Source organism: Eublepharis macularius, chromosome 17 (genome assembly GCF_028583425.1).
Source record: "Eublepharis macularius isolate TG4126 chromosome 17, MPM_Emac_v1.0, whole genome shotgun sequence".
Classification (NCBI taxonomy): Eukaryota; Metazoa; Chordata; class Lepidosauria; order Squamata; family Eublepharidae; genus Eublepharis; species Eublepharis macularius.
The window spans coordinates 32,199,550-32,213,981 of NC_072806.1; positions in this window are offsets into that span (position 1 = coordinate 32,199,550).

Sequence of the window (14,432 nt, forward strand, 5' to 3'; positions counted from 1 at the left end):
ACCAAACATGGAGTCAGTAAACTACACAGTCTATAACAGCAGCAAGGCAATTGACACGCAGGCAGGAAACTGACACGTGTATCAGAACACACACGTGCAAAGCAGTCTTTGTGCAGCAGTGAAACAGTAACGCAGGAAACTTTAACACAGTTCATAGCAGGCTTTAAAGCAGGGGAGGGGGCCTACTTGGCAACACTGACCCTATCGGTTAACAGCTGGGAGTGGTCTTCACCCACTCTTTCAAATAAATACTATTTTTAACTGGCCTCACCCCAGTTCTCTTGTCTGCATCTTCGAGGATACATACTTCTGCCTGACGGTCATGCACCTTATACATCTCTCGCAATGAACTCTGACTCACAAAAGTTCCCGCTGGAAGCCATTTTGTTATTCTGTAAGCTGCTACCAAACTCCTGTTTTCATCTGCTGCTGCAGACTAACCTGGCTGGCCCCCTGCAATTATTGCCTCAGAAGGTGCTCAGTTCTAGAATGTCTGCATGGATGTGTCAGTTGGAGGCTGACCACGCCACAGAAGGTCTCCTTGGGTGTGCAGCCCAGAGCAGCCATGGCCCTCAAGGACCTCCCAGGTGTATTTTCCCAGCTGAAGCCTCAGCTGACTCTTCTGGTTGCAGTTCTTCTGGAAGACATATTCCAAAGGATATTGAGTAACCTTGGTTTCACAGCTAACTCGGTCACCGTCACCCCTGAGGATTTCCCAGAATTCTTCTTGGGGAGCCTCTTCAGCAGCCATGTCTCAGGCAACTCTGAAAGCCTCTCAAGGATCGCCCACGCTGTGGCTGAGGACCTTGTTGAAAACATCTTGGAAAAGCTACAGGCCATCACAAACAATATATATCAGGATACTGTAGCAAAGAGGGGCATCAGTAGAGAAACAAAGATTAAATTTGTGACACTCTCAGGAAAAGCTGATATTTCCAGTTTGGGCCCCTGGAAAGCCAGAATCCCCCTTTCCTCGCCCAATTGGATTGCTAAGAAAATGGTGGAGATCATTATAGATAAACTGACAGTGTTTGCTACATTTAGTCAACATAAACGATGCCTGCATGAATTGTCTGTTGAAGAAGGCAACCCTCCACAGCAGCCTTCTGTGGAAAGGCCACCCAGTATCTCCGAATCGTCAGCAGCTCCATACGGTTGTGCGCCTGACCACTCTGCAGAAAAATCTCTCTTTCCGGAGAAGAAGGAGGAAGACAAGCTCCCCCTCTCCGATTTTCAACTTACAGCCTCTGTCCTGGAAGTCGCCCAGAAGATCTTGCAGATCCTAAAGCAGCGCTTAGATGATGAAGTGGAAAAGAGTGCAACTCTCTCAGTTCTGTTTTCGAAAAGCATCGCTGCCAGTCAGATAATCTATCTGGTTCTACCCATTTTCAGTTCCCTGGAGCTCCGCTCTGAGTTGCAGGCTTCCATCCTGCCAAAGGAGCATGTTTTGGAGAAGCTGCTCAGGAAAAATCAGGATTACAAAACAGACCTTCAAATCCGAAGCCACAATGCAGTGGAAAACTGTATAACAGAAACATGCCAGAGAATCAAAGAGAGGGGAAATCTGCCAGCTTCTTTCGTGGGACTTAAGGAACTGCCAAGGTCTGATGTACGGCATTTAACGGAGGATATTTTCACCATGGTCCTTGCACATCTTGGCTTTGTTCTGGCAGCTGGCATGACGTCCCACGTGTTCCTTTCGGCCCAGATCCAGTGTCTTCTCTGTGATCTCCTGGCTCAAAGGATCATACATGATCTTTCCTCAGGGACCGTGCCAGGGCATTTGTCCCAACTTGTCAACTTTGAAAGGGGCAAGCACAAAGTGCCAGAGCAGAAACAACGGAATCAATTGGCAATCCAGCAACTTCTGGGGTTAGAGGACCCTCTTCCAGAATCAACGACTCAACATTTAACTGACCAAATTTTTGGCAAACTGGTGTCCTTTCTCCGAGAGCTCCTAGGTTGTGAATTGACCCTCTCTGGTCAAGAGAAAGATAGATTCCAGATAGAATCTCAGTTAAGGCGATGCACAGAAAAATTGACCTTTGCAGCTCTGAGTCTCATTCAGGAAGACCTGGAATGGGCAACGCAGCATTCCAAAAACATTGTGGCTCACTTAGAAAACGCCTCTGCCATCCTCATTTTGAAAGATCTCCTTGGCATCTTATCTGTCGAAATAAACCAAACAAAAAATGAAATCCCAAAAAGGCTGGAAACCTTCTCAAATGGTTCCCAACGCTCAATCTTTAGCACGAGTTTGTCTGAGGGTGACTCAGAGATGGACACCAATGACTCCATAAGGGAAGATCCAGGAGCCGTAATGGAGGAAGGTGATCCGGTCAACCCCATCTCAGCAGACCAGATCTCCCAAGCGAGCGACACGGTACATTCTGTCGTTCAAGATCTGCACCCCGATGGTCTTTTCCATTCCCAAAGCCCCCCAAATATTGCTTCAGAATCTACAGAAGGCCTTCCACCTACCAAAAGTAAGTTGTAGCAGGGGGAGGAGATTTTCCTCATAGTCACATCCTGTAACGAAATGGTTGCCAAGGATGAGATGAGTGCTGGTTGCAGTTAATCTGTTTTAAAAAGGAAAAAAATGTTCCCCAGGAGGGTTAATGGGCTGCAGGGCCAGGGACGGGCCTGTAGGAGTCTTGGTATGGGATGCCCTTCTTCCTGGACTACAGCTCCCAGCTGCCCCGGGGCCAAGAAAGTGCGGGAAAAATAAGGGGTGGAGCCTGAATAGAAATACCCAGCCCATCCTGAGGGGGAGTTAGTCGCCTTCTTGGTTGAAGAAGGAGAGGCTCCTGCTGCTGGGTGAGACCCGGGTGCCTAGGCCCTAAGTGTGGAGGGCCTGGGAGGCAGCAGAAAGGAAAGGAAGGGGGAACCTTCCCTGAGACCCCCCCCCCCCCTTAAGGTAGAGCAGGGGACAGTGTGGTAGGGAAAGCAGACGGCGGTTCTCTTCAGTTTGATTTTCTGCCCTATGAGTTCTGAACAGGGGGGGTCTACCCCTATGTGTTGTGCCTTTACCTGCTTTGTATATAGTGCTCTGTACATAGTTATTAAATTATACTTTTTTGGAATATAAAGGACCTTGTGGTGCTCTGACTACATAAGCTCCCCCACTTGGCACGCTACAGGAAGGGAGGGAGCCCGGGAGAAACGGATCAGGCCAGACCTTGGTGGGTTGCCAATTCGCTAGGGCCCACCCAAAGATTGGGTAATTCATTTTCCAGTAAGGAAATTCAGCCAGAGGGGTCTCACTGCCCCTCAGTCAGGCGGTGTACAAATCAGTGAGTGGTAGCAGCGACAAAGAGGGTGAGCCACGCCCAGCAGGGATGGTGGGAGGCGGATAGCGGGGCTAGCAGGCCATTGACAGCAGCTCAGTTGTCCGGACTGAGAGCCAGCGCCCGTTCCGCCAATGGTCTTTTCCATTCCCAAAGCCCCCCAAATATTGCTTCAGAATCCACAGAAGGCCTTCTACCTGCCAAAGGTGAGTTGTAGCAGGGGGAGGAGATTTTCCCCATGGTCACATCCCAACACCTCTAAACTCCCAGCTTCTCCAACATAATCATTTCCAGATCCCTTTTTCAGTTACCATCTGCTCATGGCTTCTTTGGATAACTTTGCTCCCCTGATATACTCTGACGAACATGTCTAGGAACGCACCTTGTCTGTCCGTCCCTGCATCCTTCCCCATATTGTTACTCTCTGGCTCCAAGGTGGACTGACAGACTCTCTGCAGCCCCCCTTGGGCTTCAGCCAGCCAGTATGCCAAGGACATGTGGGAGGCCGCTTGGGCCATGGGCCTGATTGAGCATGTCTGCTGACATTTCAAGAGCTGTGAGCAGTGAAAGAACAACTGAAGCTCCCAGTCGCTCTACACGAGATGCCTCAACATGTGTTTGTTAAGTATAGGGAGATGCAAGGTTAGCTAGGAAGGGTAGTTTAAAAAGACAGAGCAGGTGGAGATCATGCCTTAGAGGGTTTGTTAATTTCATCGTCACCTCTTGGAAGGCTCTGTCAATTTCACCTCTCCAGCCTAATACTGAGTTAGATCACAACCAAAGGGCAACAATAAATGAAAATGGGCTGGAGCTGCCTTCCAGAGCCGAGCTTGGACCTGGACAGGTTATAATTGGCTGAAGTTTCCCTTCTGGCATTTCACAGCCCCTTCACACTGCTCCAGTGTATAGCAAAGCCGTTGCTCAGCCACTGGCTCTGTCTTTTTAAACTGCCCTTCCCAGCTTCCATTGTATTTCCAGATATGTGATCTTCATATGTCAGATGTGTCGGGTATAGAGAGCAAGGAGCACCAGCAAGGAGACAAGGAAGAGAAGAAGACCAGAGAGCTTTGGAGGCTCTGAATGCAAGAGCCTTACCAAGGGATGAAAGGCACTTGTGCCATCAGAAGCCAACTTCCAGCAGCCGAGGGTTCACTGCTTGCTCAGCTTCTGATCTCTTGGTGTGGAAATTTTGCTCCATACCTGGCAGGGAATTTTGAGGAGAGGGGGCCAAGCAAGATCCGGCTCCTTGCTGGTCAGCGGGAAGTTGGGTGCTTTTGTACTCCTTCCTGGAAATTTTCTTTCCTTCCAGGTATGCAGAGATGCAGCAATGGGGGCGGGAGGGTGGAGACACGGGTGGGCAGAAGCCCTCCTCACTCCTTGACAAGTTATGACGGGCAGAAAGAGCTCCCATTTGCAACTTCACTGTGTCGCTATTTTGCTGGCTCATAGCCACACTTTAATGAGCGCTTCTGTTTCCCTTTCACAGACAACACAGAACCGGAGGAGGAGGAGAGGAAGGTGTGCGGCAGTCTTCATACCATGGTTTTTTTTGGTAGAATAATTTTTATTTCCAAAAGAAAGAATTTAGAATACTTTGCCTAATCACATTACGAAAGCACTTTTTATTTCATTTGGAGCCCACAAAAAAATTAATAAACTAATATTAAAATATAATAACAGCAAGTTTAATCATGAGTTATAATTATATCAATTTTGAGGCTTATTGATGTAACAGTTACTTAATTCACACTTTCTTAACAATTTACTAATTTCCATTATTCGGTTTAATATAGAAGAGATGCATAATTACACATTTAAAAGTATATTTAATTTATTCCTCCAAATTAAAAAAAAAACCACCTACCAGGAAACTAAGCTTTTTAAATACAACAGTCTCTTAATTGAGCAAGTTCTGACAATTTTGGTAATTTTGCAATAGCCCAGACTTTTTGAATCCAACATTTAACTGAACGGAGCTTGTCCCACCATCCTCCTTTGTAAACGGGGGCGGGGGCGGGGGGAGCGGGGGAGAGTCTTTGGGGTGCTGCATTTTTCATTCACAGTGTATTGTTTCTTCTCCTGTTTTTGCTTCAGGTCTCCGGCACAGGCTTCCTAACCAGAGCTTGGTGTAGAGTGGGGAAATTTTTCAGGTAACTCAATATTGCAGAGCTGTGCCCCAGAAGGCAGGGGCCCTCCATGCCAGTTTGGTGTAGTGGTTCAGAGCGGCAGGACGTTAATCTGGAGAGCCAGGTTTGATTCCCCACTCCTCCCCTTGAAGCCAGCTGGGTGACCTTGGGCTAGTCACAGCTCTCTGGATCTCTCTCAGCCCCACCCAACTCACAGGGTGATTATTGTTGTGGGGATAATAATAATAGACTTTGTAAACTGCTCTAAGTGGGCATTAAGTTGTCCTGAAGGGTGCTATATAAACCAAATGTTGTGGTTGTGGTTGTGGTTGTGGTTGTTGGGACCCTACTAGAGGCATCTGGTTGGTCACTGCAGGGGTGGAGGAAAAACATTGCGCTCCTCTTCAAGTGGCTCCAGCAGGGCTTGCCTTATTTGTTTCTTCATTTCATTTATACCCTGCCTTTCTCCCCAATGGGGACTCAAAGAGGCTGACCGCCTTCTCCTCTCCTCCATCGTATCCTGGCAATAGGAGGGAGTTTCTTCTCTCTTCTGACGCTTCCTTCTTCTGCAGGTCAGCATCCTGTTTCCCCAGGACCAGCCGAAAGAGCAGGCAGGTATGTTCCCTGTCCTCAGATGGGTGGTTTGGGGAGGGGGGCTGCCCATTCCTTGAATCCTAGGGAGAGGCAGGCTTTTCCTTTTTGGGCTGAGGAAGAGAGGTGTGGAATAGCTTCATTCTTCCAGAGCAACAAGCATACCTGCATTCCCACTCTGTTTCAGAGGATTAAATATTGAAAACCTTGTTTGAACCAAAAGCACAGAGAAGGTAACATGGTGCATCTCTTCATGAGTCACTGTTCCTCCTGGGCTTGTCCCATTTTGAAAACCAATCTCTCGCTGTACTGAGATGTAGCAGAATGAGCTGCCTCCAGGAGAGAGTGCTTCTGAATGAGTCACTGGCCGTTCTCACGTGTCTTTAGCGTCGCGCAAATCTCATGGAACAAGGGCGTCTTTAAGGCGTGATTTCTGACATCATAGCTCCATGAAAACGGAATCATGACAGGGTGACGTTAGAAATCGCACCCTGTACATAATATCTTTGATTTTCTCTTGTTGACATAAAATCCAGCCAGATCTCCAAATTCTTTTACCTTATCAAGCAACTTTGGCATATTTTGTATTGGATCTTCAACAATAACCATCACATCATCCGCAAAAGCTCTAACCTTGTAGGTAAACTCTTTAATCTTTATGCCTCTTAGCGCATCATCCTCTCGTATCTGAATCAACAGCATTTCCAAAATCGAGATAAAGAACAATGAAGATAACGGGCAACCTTGTCTTGTACCTTTTCTTATTTCCAGTTTTTTTGTTACGTCATCATTTACTACAACTGCTGCACATTGGTCTTTATATATCACTTTTACTGCTTGAATGAATTTTCCCCCCATTTGCAGCCTTTCCATAGTGGCGAACACAAAATTCCAGTTCAAATTGTCAAAAGCTTTCTCTGCATCAACAAAGAAGAAACCAACCTCCTTCTCACAATGTTTATCATAATATTCAATCACATTTAAAACAGTTCTTAGATTGTCTTTGATTTGTCTATTTGGGAGGAAACCTGCTTGTTCTTCTGCAATAAACTCAACAAGCCACTCCTTTAATCTCTCCGCCAAAATTTTTGCAAATATTTTATAATCATTGTTCAATAATAAAATAGGACGATAATTCTTAACATTACATGGATCTTGGTCTTCTTTCGGTGTCAGTGATATATTAGCTTCATTCCAAGATTGTGGAACTAATTGTCCTTTTAAAATTTCATTCATCACCTCTTTCAGGAACGGTGCCAGTTCATTTGCCAGTAATTTATAAAATTTAGCCGTAATTCCATCTGAACCTGGCGCCTTCCCTAATTTAGTCAACTGAATAGCCTCTTTTACTTCTGTCTCTGTTATTTCCGCATTCAATTTTTCCTTCCATTTTTCCCGATAACGTTGGTAGTTTAATTTTATTCAAATATTGGTCAATAGTTCCCAGGTTTACCTCTTTCCTTTGGTACAATTTTGCATAAAACTTAAAAAATGCTCTACTAATAGCCGATTGATCTGTTAACATCTTACCATCTTCTTGAATCTTAGTTATCACCTTTTTTTCTCTTTTCTTTTTTAATTGCCACGCTAAATATTTCCCAGGTTTATTTGCACCTTCAAATGTCCTTTGATTTAGTTTTTCAACTCCCATTCCAACTCTTTGTTATCCATTACTTTTAGTTGTTCTTGCAAAATTTTTATTTCTTGATACAACTTCTTCTTCCCAGGTCTTTTCTTCAATTGTAATTCCTTAGCTTTTATAGTCTCCACAATTTCTCTCCTCTTTTCTTCTTTTCTTTTCCTGTCTCTTGCATTTAAATCCATTAAGATTCCTCTGATAACTGCTTTGTAAGTATCCCAAACTTTATTTGTTGAAACAGTTCTGTTTAAGTTATACTGTATAAAAAATTTGGTCTCTCTTTGTAGTAATTCTTTATTACTCTCCTGCTGCAGCAAATCTTCGTTTATTCTCCATCCTCTTCTTTTGTTGCTTTTCCCAAATTTCCACATAACTGGATTATGATCTGAGCGTACTTTAGGCATTATTTCCGCATCCTTAGTCCATACCACCAAGTCCTTAGAGGCCCAGATCATGTCAATTCTCGATATTGTCGAATGTCTTGCCGAGTAGTACGTATATTGTTTTACTTTAGGGTTACTTCTTCTCCAAATGTCTTCCAGGTTTTCCTGATTTTTAATTTCAAAGAAAGATTTTGGCAAAAGTCCTCCTTTCTTGTGAACTCCTTTTGTTTTTTTATCATCATCCAAGTTCAAGACTCCATTGAAATCACCTGCCAAGATTATTTGTGAATATGTTAATCCATCTAATTGCTTCTGTAAATCTTTGAAAAAGTTCTCTTCAGCACCATTGGGTGCATAAATTCCAATCGTCAATATTTTTTTTGTTTTCCAAATAATTTCCACAGCTATATATCTGGCTTCCGCATCATTAAATATCATTTTTGGTTGCAACTCATCTTTAACATATAAAACAACTCCTCTTTTTTTTTTTTGCTTTGATGCAGCTGCAAATTCTTTCCCTAATTTAACATTTTTTAAGTATTTCACATCTTGCAAACAAATTATATTACAGTGTTGTTTAGATAGCCAGTGGAAAGTAGTTTTACATTTTGAAGGTGAATTAAGTCCATTTACATTCCAAGATATGATTTTACACTCCATGGTCAAATTCTGGGTCTTTTAGGTAAGTCTTTTTCATTGTCCTTCAAAAATGTTTCCATCTCGTACCCAGATCTGATAGTTTTCCTAACCTCACGAAATTCAAAACTTAAGCCCTCTGGTATCTCCCATCTCTATCTGATATTCAGCTCTTTCAACATTTGCACCAGTTCTCTATATTTCTTCCTCTCCAACAATACTCCCTTAGGTAATTCTTTCATTATTCTCACTCTTTTTCCATCAACATCCAGAGGGTTTTGAAATTGTTTATTCACTATATCTTCTCTTATTCTTTTAGTTGTAAATTGCAGTATCATGTCTCTTGGTAGGTTTTTTTGCACTGCGTATTTCGAGTTGATTCTGTACGCCACGTCTAAAAAGGCTGCAACTTCTTCCTGTTCCTTGTCTAAAAATTCTGCAAGTATTTCTGATATCTGATATTTCTGATATCTGCTCTTGAGCTGATTTTCCTTCCACTTCCGGGACCCCACGAAACCTAAGTTGTTTTTCCATATGTTTACATTCCATCATGGCCATTCTTCCTTTCAGACCCTTGGTTTCTATTTGTTCATGACTAAACAAAAGCAACAAGAATTGATGGAAATTACTGACTGTGAAGTAACCCATAAAGTAAAATACTTCGTTATTGAGATTACTGCAAAGAATATTGATCTATTTAAGAACAATTATGAAAAGCTATGGCAACAGATTGATAGAGATATGATTAAATGGAATAAATTAAATTTGTCATGGCTGGGAAGAATAGCGGCAGTTAAGATGAATGTGTTACCATGGATCATGTTTCTATTACAAACAATACCAATCATTAGAGACACTAAACAGTTTGAAAAATGGCAGAGGAAGATATCTGATTTTGTATGGGCAGGCAAGAAGCCTCGAGTAAAAATGAAAGTCTTATGTGATGCTAAAGAAAGAGGTGGACTGCAGCTGCTGAATATTAGACTATACCATGAAGCAGTATGCCTAGTTTGGTTAAAAGAATGGATGTCACTGGAGAACCGCAAACTTCTAACATTGGAAGGATACAAGAAATTGTTTGGATGGCATGCCTATATGTGGCAAGACAAATTGAAAGCTGATTTGATGTTTCTGCATCATTACAGAAGGAGCCTCTTTACGGTCTGGAAGAAATACAAGAATTATCTGGGTGAAGGTACCCCCTCATGGGTGGTACCATTTGAAGTCATTGGTCCGAGAGCTATCTATAATAAAGAACAATGTTTGCCATACAAAAAGATATTGATTATGGAACAAAAGAAGACAAGAATGAAAACAGAAGAAGAATTATCTTCCTATTATGGATGGTTCCAATATAGACAGATTAAGGATTTATATAACTCGGACTGTATAAAGGGAGGAATTAAATGGGAAAACTCAAGAGTTGGAAGAAACTATATTACAGGAAAGTAAGAAGAAGATATCTAAAATTTACAAAATACTTTTGAAGTGGTATACAGAGGATGAAGCTGTTAAAGTCCAGATGGTGAAGTGGGCTATTAACTGTCATAGAGAAATAACAATGGAATCATGGGAGTATTTGCGGAAAAATACATTGAAAATTTCAACATGTACCAATATTAAGGAGAATGTTTACAAGATGATATATAGGTGGTACTTGACGCCTAAGAAAATAGCGCATGGAAATAACAAAATGTCAGATAAATGTAGGAAATGCAAAAAGCACGAAGGATCATTGAATCATATGTGGTGGACTTGCGATGTGGCTAAGCAGTACTGGGAAGATATTTTAGAAGTAATAAATGAGGTTCTGCAGATCTCAATAAAAAAGAACCCAGAACTGTTGCTACTGAATTTAAATATGGAGAATGTTCCTAAGCAATATAGAACATTGTTATTTTATATGACAACAGCGGCAAGAGTATTATATGCGCAGAAATGGAAGGTGCAAGAAGTACCAACTACTGAAGATTGGATATATAAATTGCTGTACATGGCGGAAATGGACCAAATGACAAGGAAACTGAGAGACCAGAATTTAGAAGAATTCGTTGCTGAATGGGGAAGATTGAAACAATATTTGGAGAAAAAGTGGGATGTGAAAGGGAAATTATGGCAATTTGAAAGTTATTAACTTTGGGGGGAGCAGAAGAGATGGGGATCTTTACCAGATAAAGTGAAGTATTGACTGTGGTTAGTTTAAATTTAGAATAGAATTGACAATAATAGATAGAATGTACTATAATAAAGTAAAAGATAATAATGATATAATGATTTATAGAAAGAATAGATAAATAAGTATTAGAATAGGATATGGGGTTGGAAAGCTGTTGGAAGTCTGAAAAGGGGGGGAGGGAAAGGGTGGGGGGAAATTGATATCAAAGTTTTAATTGATGATTTTTGTGAAAAAAATATACTCACCTAATAAAAATTGTTATAAAAAAAAAAGAAATCGCACCCTGTAGACTCCCTCGTTCCGTGAGTTTTGCGCGATATTAAAGACATATGAAAATGTTCACTCTCTCTTTCCAGCTGGCCTCCAGAAAAAGGTCTCTCCAAAAAACCCAGGAAGGGATTATCCTCCAGTGAAGCAAGAGATCCTGCAGAGGCTAAAGGGAAACCACGGAGGGCCAAGCTAGAAGTGACGACTGAGAGCCGAAACAGATGTTACGAATTACATGTGTTTGAGCGAGTGCCAGGAAGCATGTCTGTTCCTGCCCGCCCGTGTCCCTTCCCAGAGTTGCGCATGTGTCCCGCTGTCGCTGTGCCTGCATGCATGTGGCTGCGGTGGCACGTGTTCTTCTCCGTCACCAACAAGTATCCCGCACTGAGCGGCTTTTTCAGATCTGCAGCAGCTTCCTGCTTTCGCTGCACGGCTTGGTATTATCACACTTGCTGGCAGATGGCGCTCTTTCCTGCACTTAGGGAGTGGCGGTTTGCAACCCCTCTCCTGCTCACCCATTGTTTGCAAGGTCTCTGTCCTTGGTGGGGGGGTCAGAATGCCTTTTTGCCTGAGGCGCGGGGCTTCCACTGGCAAGCACTCTAGGGGCAGTTCATAGCTCGCGTTGCCCACATTTGCAGGCCCAGCAATCCTTTTTTGGGAGGGGCTTGCACAGGGGAACCCACCTGTCGAGTTCATATGCAATCTCCAGTGTATATTTTTCCAAACGGGGGGCGCGTGTTGGCGTCTGTTTTTGCCCATTGCTTTGGCACTGGCCAAAGTCTTCCGCGTAGTGGCATGTCTGTACCTAAACGTTGAAGTTTGCAGCAAGCATTTTCTGCCCGTCAACAGAATGCAAATTCACACAGCAACCATTAGAAGGGGGGGAAACACTCCCAGCACTACGTGCGAGGGCAGGTATATCCTGTGCTGCTGCGTGTGCTGTGCACATTGTGCAGTGTTATGTTACCTCTGTCGCTTTGCTCGTGAGTGCTCGTCATCCTCTCCACACCACCCCAGCATGAATCTATAAATTTTTCATTTCAGGACAGTGGCCGTTCCTCAGATTAGCAAGTGTTTGTTCATTCACAGGTGCCGATCGATGCACTGAAAGTCCACCAGACAGCCTTAGGAAAATGATTGTGCATGTGCCATCAAATGTCAGAAAGCACTCACAATGCAAGACTGGTTGATCTCTCTTCTAAAATGCTGTTTACGGGAGGGCCAACACTGGACAAAGAGGTAGACCTGCTCGATGGAGGTATGTCCCCAGCTGCAACCATAAAACAGTGCCCACCAGCGAAGGGACAAGTGGTCGAGGACGCCGGGGCATCGTGCTCTAGACCCCCCCTCGCTGAAAAGAAGCCGACCATTTAGCTGAGTTCCCACCTTCAGGGACATTCTTGGGAGGGGGAGAGGCGGGCCATCCCCCTCAAGGGAGACCTAGGCTGTCAAGTCTGCTTTACTGATCCCACAGTTTGTATTTGGAAGGTTGAATTTTTTTTGTGTTGTTGTTGTTTGGAGTTTGTGGTGTTGGTGGCGTTGTTTGGAGTTTGAAGTTTGTATCTTGGTGCTTTTGTGCAATTACTGCTGTTCGTGTGGTCTGGAAAGATAATTAAAGTTTGTTCTTCAGCATTAAAATGTTGTTGTGGCCTCTCTCTTATGCCCAAGGTCACGTCAAAACAGAAACATGCACAACACCGGGCAAGCCCGTCCTTAGGGCTGTTCTGGACTTCAGCGTCAAGAGCTCCAACGGAGGCACATGCCTTTTTTTTTTTTTTTACGGGGGCCAAATTACACAATATGCACTCTATTATATATGCACTTATAATAGAGTTGTTATTAATTTGTAATTGTTGTTCCTTCCCGTGAGGGTTCTCTTTAGATTTACGGTATTCACGACGGCAAACATTGGTTAAGTGAAGTGCAAAGGCCACAGTCTGTTTCCTGGATGAGCAGAAGACTTCAGTCAGGCTTCACAGCACATCAGAGAGAGAGGAAGCAGGAGACCTCGACAGAAGTCCCATCTACAGAATCCAGAATCCAGTCCCATCCACAGAATCCAGAATCCAGTCCCATCTACAGAATCCAGAATTCAGTCCCATCCACAGAATCCAGAATCCAGTCCCATCTACAGAATCCAGAATCCAGTCCCATCCACAGAATCCAGAATCCAGTCCCATCCACAGAATCCAGAATCCAGTCCCATCCCCAGAATCCAGAATCCAGTCCCATCCCCAGAATCCAGAATCCAGTCCCATCTACAGAATCCAGAATCCAGTCCCATCTACAGAATCCAGAATCCAGTCCCATCTACAGAATCGGGGCCAGGTAACGTGCCCCGTTGAATCTTGACTATCTCACACAGCTCCATAGGCTCCAAGGGGAAACACGGGAGGGGGAATGGGGAGCAACTTCTGGACCCACAGAAGACAGAGGAAGAGGGAAGGCGCATTGAAGGCGTAGCCCCCATCTCAGAGGAGAAAGAGGGCGGGAGTGCCTCTAGAGCTGCCGGCTTGGAGAAGGTGTGTGGAGTTGCTCATTGATCTCTCTATATAAGCATAGCTCACCTTCTATACCGCCCCAACCCTGCTCTTTTTCTCTTTTGTGGCCTTGCTTGTGGTAATAATGCATAGAATTCTTTCTAAAGCACCTGGTTCTATACAAGGTTCTGAAGTGGGGGGGGGGGTGAAGAGAAGTTACATCGAGGGGACAGTGTGAGGCAAGAGTCCATCAAGGAGTTGTTTTGTGTTACCCAGCCTTCTCCTGCTTCTACCCTCTCAACCACCTCTGTTCTGTAAATTGAGCTGTTTCAGATCCGCACACTCTGCATTTGAGGAAGTGAGCTCTGACCCACGAAAGCTTCCGCTAGAATCGGTCTGCTGAGCGGAAGGTGCTACTCGACTCCTGTTGAGTTCCACTGACCTCTGGTCCCCAATTTTTGTGTCATTAGGTTCTTTAATGAAGAAAGATTGCAGACCCCTGCTAGACAGTGCCATTTTTAAATTTTATTTTTTAAATTTAATTTAAATTTATTTTTTTAATTTAATTTTTTAAATTTTTAATCCCTTTAGCAATGCATCGCTTTGAAAGCAGTACAGTACAGCCCTCCTATCTGAGTAAAAAAGCCCTCTTGAATCATTGGATTTTGCATAGTTTGTGGAATGCCAAGAGAGTGGGAACCTTCCTAACTTCTTCAGGCAGGCCATTCCACAAGGTAGGAAAGAACGCACGTGAGTGGGCAGCTATAGATTTTGCCCATGCGCTGAGTGGCTCCTGCAGAAGGCCCTGTTCAGATGAGCAAAGCTGTCAAAGAGGCAATCCTGTAGA